This window comes from Syngnathus floridae, chromosome 14, assembly GCF_059516105.1.
Source record: "Syngnathus floridae isolate MCC-2025c chromosome 14, RoL_Sflo_1.0, whole genome shotgun sequence".
NCBI classification, from domain to species: Eukaryota; Metazoa; Chordata; class Actinopteri; order Syngnathiformes; family Syngnathidae; genus Syngnathus; species Syngnathus floridae.
The window spans coordinates 1,895,351-1,902,053 of NC_142426.1; positions in this window are offsets into that span (position 1 = coordinate 1,895,351).

Here is a 6,703-nt window from a genome sequence, read left to right on the forward strand (position 1 = left end):
TGGCAGGACACACTTCCGCATTTTTTCATTTCCGTTCATTGGGCGCAGGCACACCTTCACAATAAATAGCTGTTCCATTTGTCGTTGGTATTCGCCACCAGAGGGAGACAAAGCCCAGGATGACAATACTACTTCAACGCCTCATCGCTTTCTATCAGTAATACGTGCTTTGAGTAGGCTACTATAGAAAAGCGCGATATGAAATCCAATGCATTTATTATTATTATTATTATTATTATTATTATTATTATTATTATTATTATTATTATTATTATTATTATTATTATTATGAAGGAAGGGAAGTAGGTGGGTAAGTGGGTATAACAAGGTGGCGGATATCATGATCAGTTTCAGAAAGCAGTCACTGTTAGCACTAAACTTTCAGGTTCTCTGTTAGACAGCAAAAAGAAGGGGGGAAAGGTCAGAAAATGTGAACACCTGAATTTTGGCACTTTGTTACCCAGATGTCCTTCCTATTTAATTCTTACAGGTAGGCCAATTGAAAGTAGATATATTTTTCTTTAACTATAGATATTTCAAATGTATCCTTTTCTACTGTAAATACAAAATAGAAAAGAATAAAATAGTGTTTATGATACAAGATCAAAAGTATTTTGACATCAGCTTCAGTCATGGTGGGGGTTCTTTTCTTGTGTTGTCTCGTATTTGCTCTCATGTCTTCATATACTGCATGACCTGCCTTTAGCCTATCAGTTGTGGCCATCTAAATGGGGGATTGAAGGGATTTACATAGGGTTAAAGCCTCAAGATTGAAGCCTTCCGCTGACTGTTGGAGAGATTACGCTTTCCAGTCTCCCATTTTCACCTCTGCGTCTCGGATCAGGGGCGGTGGTCAGAGGCATGCCTCATCTTGATGGAAGCACTGATGGTTTAGTGTCAAGAAGCGTGATTAACTTGAACATTAACCCTCGCTGTGCAGATGGAGGATCAAATACTCGAGGAAAACACTTGCTTGTGACTGGAAAGACACCACTCATTGACCCATGTGCAGTTGGAAATGGTCCGCTCTGGAAAGCACTGCTGAAGGTGTTTCCTGTCAAGGCTCATTAACAACAAGTGTTATTGAGTTCATGTTGAAGAAATAAAACCTTCATCGCTGTGGGCAAGGCTTTTAGATTGTTTTATAGAAAGTGTGTATAGAAATTGTTTTATAGGCGGCCAGGCCAGGCCAGGTCAGGCCAGGCCAGCAGGCCAGGCCACCCTCGAAACAAATACTTCTTTTTTGTGTTTTGACATGCTAGCAAATGGTAATGTCTCAAATTTTGCATCATTGCATGCCGGAAGTCATATTTGAGCATTCTAAAGATGACTTGCAAGCAGATATGAAATATAGAGTGGTCATAAGGTGATGCACATTAATAGTAAGAGAAGAAGCCTTATGCTCCATTTCTCTTTGGGCAAGGATTTGAGTGGTGGAAGTAAGCCCGTGCTGCATCTTTCATGAGAGTCTGCCAAAGTCTCACCATCTGTCCAGCTCTCCCCACCTGTTCGGGAAATGCAAGGAAGCCTCTCTGGGTCACAATTCAATCAGCACTGAGTCTAACAGTCAAAAACCACAACGGCAATCAATTAAAGCACACGGCTACTAAAACGCAAAGTCTGTGGTGTATATTCCAACGGATGTATCTAGTGATGACTAATTGATTGGTTTAACGGGTTTTATGGACTATTCATTAGCCTGTAAAAGCAACGGGTCGATCAGTGCAACATCATTTTAAGCGTGAGTGAACTTGACAAGAGGCGGGGGGGCACTCCAGGCCGCATTACAAGAGAAACGTCAGGATGCGCTATTAGGTTGTCAAAAGACAACATGGTATAACTAACTTGCGGGCTAAGTTTAAAAGTGGATGGTAGCCTGAGCCGTTATCTGCATTGTAAACAAGAATGGGATGTATGCGAAAAAGACATCATACATTTCCTCTGTGACACGCTATTGTTCAAATATCCCCAAGATTCATTCGGTAGGTGGGGAAAGTTATTATGTAAATTAGCCCATTTGTTTCATGAGAAGAGGCTAGACACAGTCAGTGTATATGCAGATCAAATATTTACTTGATTCATTTAAACACTTGGTGGGTAGGCAAGCACTCCAGAGACCTAATTATTTGTGTTAAAAAAAATAAAAAGTACATTTTCCATAAGTTCAAACTGGTATTATGTCTTTTATCCATCCATCCATCCATCCATCCATCCATCCATCCATCCATCCATCCATCCATCCATCCATCCATCCATCCATCCATCCATCCATCCATCTTCTTCCGCTTATCCGGGGTCGGGTCGCGGGGGCAGCAGCTTTAGGAGGGACTCCCAGACTTCCCTCTCCCCAGCCACTTCATCCAGCTCATCCCGGGGGATCCCAAGGCGTTCCCAGGCCAGCTGAGAGACATAGTCTCTCCAGCGCGTCCTGTGTCATCCCCGGGGTCTCCTACCGGTGGGACATGCCCGGAACACCTCCCCAGGGAGGCGTCCAGGAGGCATCCTGATAAGATGCCCGAGCCACCTCATCTGGCTCCTCTCAACGTGGAGGAGTAGCGACTCTACTCCGAGTCTCTCCCGGATGACCGAGCTTCTCACCCTATCTCTAAGGGAGAGCCCGGACATCCTGCGGAGAAAACTCATTTCAGCCGCTTGTATCCGGGATCTCGTTCTTTCGGTCACGACCCATAGCTCGTGACCATAGGTGAGGGTAGGAGCGTAAATCGACTGGTAAATTGAGAGCTTTGCCTTTTGGCTCAGCTCTCTCTTCACCACAACGGACCGGTACAGGGTCCGTATTACTGCAGACGCTGCACCGATCCGCCTGTCGATCTCGCGCTCCATCCTCCCCTCACTCGTGAACAAGACTCCAAGATACTTGAACTCCTCCACTTGGGGCAGGATCTCATCCCCGATCCTGAGAGGGCATTCCACCCTTTTCTGATCGAGGACCATGGACTCGGATTTGGAGATGCTGACCCTCATCCCGACCGCTTCACACTCGGCTGCGAACCGTTCCAGCGAGAGCTGGAGATCACTGAAGAAGCCAACAGCACCACGTCATCTGCAAAAAGCAGAGATGCGATGCTGAGGTCCCCAAACCGGACCCCCTCAACGCCTCGGCTGCGCCTAGAAATTCTGTCCATAAAAATTATGAACAGAATCGGTGACAAAGGGCAGCCTTGGCGGAGTCCAACCCTCACTGGGAACGAATCCGACTTACTGCCGGAAATGCGGACCAGACTCTGGCATCGGTGATACAGGGACCGAACCGCCCTTATCAGTTGGCTCGGCACACCGTACTCCCGAAGCACCCTCCACAGAACCTCCCGAGGGACACGGTCGAACGCCTTCTCCAAGTCCACAAAACACATGTGGACTGGTTGGGCGAACTCCCATGCACCCTCGAGGATCCTGCCGAGGGTGTAGAGCTGGTCCACTGTTCCACGGCCAGGACGAAAGCCACACTGCTCCTCCTGGATCTGAGGTTCGACCTCCCGACGGACCCTCCACTCCAGCACCCCTGAATAGACATTACCAGGGAGGCTGAGGAGTGTGATTCCCCTGTAATTGGAACACACCCTCCGGTCCCCCTTCTTAAAGAGGGGAACCACCACCCCAGTCTGCCAATCCAGAGGCACTGTCCCCGATGTCCACGCAACGTTGTAGAGGCGTGTCAGCCATGACAGCCCCACAACATCCAGAGCCTTTAAGAACTCGGGGCCACTCTCATCCACCCCCGGGGCCTTGCCACCGAGGAGTTTTTTAACTACCTCAGTGACTTCGACCCCAGAGATTGGAGAATCCGCCTCAGAGTCTCCAGGCCCTGCTCCCTCAATGGAAGGCGTGTAGGTGGAATTGAGGAGGTCTTCGAAGTATTCTCCCCACCGACTCACGACGTCCCGAGTCGAGGTCAGCAGCACGCCATCCCCACTGTAAACAGTGTTGACGTTGCACTGCTTCCCCCTCCTGAGACGCCGGATGGTGGACCAGAATTTCCTCGAAGCCGTCCTAAAGTCATTCTCCATGGCCTCACCAAACTCCTCCCACGCCCGGGTTTTTGCCTCAGCAACCGCCGAAGCCGCGTTCCGCCTGGCCATCCGGTACCTGTCAGCTGCCTCCGGAGTCCCGCAGGCCAAAACGGCCCGATAGGACTCCTTCTTCAGCTTGACGGCATCCCTTACCGCCGGTGTCCACCAGCGGGTTCGGGGATTGCCGCCACGACAGGCACCAACGACCTTACGGCCACAGCTCCGGTCGGCCGCCTCAACAATGGAGGTGCGGAACATGGTCCACTCAGACTCAATGTCCCCCGCCTCCCCCGGGACATGGGAAAAGCTCTGCCGGAGGTGGGAGTTGAAGCTCTTCCTGACAGGAGATTCTGCCAGACGTTCCCAGCAGACCCTCACAGAGCGTTTGGGTCTGCCAGGTCGGACCGGCATCTTCCCCCACCATCGAAGCCAATCCACCACCAGGTGGTGATCAGTTGACAGCTCCGCCCCTCTCTTCACCCGAGTGTCCAAAACATGCGGCCGCAAATCCGATGACACGACTACAAAGTCGATCATCGAACTGCGGCCTAGGGTGTCCTGGTGCCAAGTGCACACATGGACACCCTTATGCTTGAACATGGTGTTCATTATTGAAAATCCGTGTCGAGCACAGAAGTCCAACAATAGAACACCGCTCGGGTTCAGATCGGGGGGGCCGTTCCTCCCAATCACGCCCTTCCAGGTCTCACTGTCATTGCCCACGTGAGCATTGAAGTCACCCAGTAGAACGATGGAGTCCCCAGAAGGAGCGCTCTCCAGCACTTCCTCCAGGGACCCCAAGAAGGGTGGGTACTCTGAGCTGCCGTTTGGTGCATAGACACAAACAACAGTCAGGACCCGTCCCCCCACCCGAAGGCGGAGGGAGGCTACCCTCTCGTTCACCGGGGTGAACCCCAATGTGCAGGCGCCCAGCCAGGGGGCAATAAGTATACCCACACCTGCTCGACGCCTCTCACTGTGGGCAACTCCAGAGTGGAAGAGAGTCCAGCCCCTCTTGAGAGGGCTTGTACCGGAACCCAAACTGTGCGTGGAGGCTAGTCCGACTATATCTAGTCGGAATTTTTCTGCCTCGCACACCAGCTCGGGCTCCTTTCCAGCCAGAGAGGTGACATTCCATGTCCCAAGAGCCAGCTTCTGCAGCCGGGGATCAGACCACCAAGGTCCCTGCCTTTGGCTGCCGCCCAGCTCACATTGCACCCGACCCCTTCGGCCCCTCCCACAGGTGGTGAGCCCATGGGAAGGGGGTCTTTTATCCATCATATTCTATATTTATCTCTCATTTTTTGGATCATTTGGCTAAAACCGAATTTGAATCCAATGAAGCATGCATTCACTTATGTATTTAAATGCCGTTCAAGCACAGATGAAGTGAGTGTGAAGTGTAAACTAACATTCATTGACTCCCACTTCACCCTCCTTTCTGTCTCCGAGGGAATGTCCTCCACTGTTCACAAAACAAAGTCGTGTTGTGCACGTAGGTGGAAGAATTTGTTTAACCCCGTTCACCCCCTCGGGATTCCCTCACAGTCTGTGTTCATTGAACTCCTAAGGGATCTAAGTAAGATCTTTTACACGGAGGTCAGTCTGTATTCTTTGTGCCTGCCTGCCTGCCTATGTTGCCCATTTGGTCTGTACAGAGCGGCTGGCTTTGTGTTTGGCTAATGGAGCACATTGCTTACAAAAGGCAGGAAAAGAAGGGAGGGAGGGAGGGAGGCAGGCAGGGAGGGGGTGACTACTTTTTGGTCACAGCGTTTTATGGCACTGGGATCATAGCGAGCGAGTGGCTATTTATGGCACGCGCACGCTGCGTGTTGTCATGAGACAAGCAGACGACGCTCGTGGTCTAATCTGGGACTGTTCACTTCTGTAAAGCTCCAGAAGTGGAAGCTTCTGCATGGCTGGACATTTCTTACATATGATTATCTTTTCGCTTTCAGACAGAAAGTGAAGGGGCATGGGTTAAGAGAAATGGAGTGATGGGTTGATGAGAAATCGAGTGATGGGCTGATGAAAACAACAGATCTCCGCCTAATCCTTTTGTATCCACTGTGTTAATCCGTCCGAGCACAGCCCACCCCACCGCCCCAAATTGTATAGCAGGCATTCCCACTACACAAACAAAAAAAAAACAAACGCGTCCCCCAGACAGTCTGCTACAGTTCATGCACCGCCGGTTCAACTCTGCCTGCTTTAATCCCGTTCACATCCTAGGCCGGTGGGAACCAGACTCTCATTTGCATGTCTTACTTTGTTTGCATATGCAAACATGTTTTAAGGCTGCACCGGAATGCCAGCGTGTGCATGCTGCAAAGCCAAACTGCACTTTTTACCCTTTTGTTTGCGTTCTCTTATTGGTTTGCCTGCTGTGAGTGTAACAAATGCACTTACACGTTTGCAGCAAAGTATTTTTGTGTCTCGGTCTTGTTTACGAGCTGTAAAGGAGAAGGGGGGCGACGGAGGATGGATGGGGTGAGGCAATAGGAGGGGGGTGGAGGCGGTGGTTGCCAGGAGGAAGAGGAGGTTGAGTCTAATGAGGTCACGCCCTGGCAACCCAATTGGCTCCTCCTACTCTGCTCCCCATCGCTCCACTCAGGAGAGGAGAATCGCCCCCTCCAAAACTCTCCCTCCCCCTTCTGACAGAGAGAGAGCTC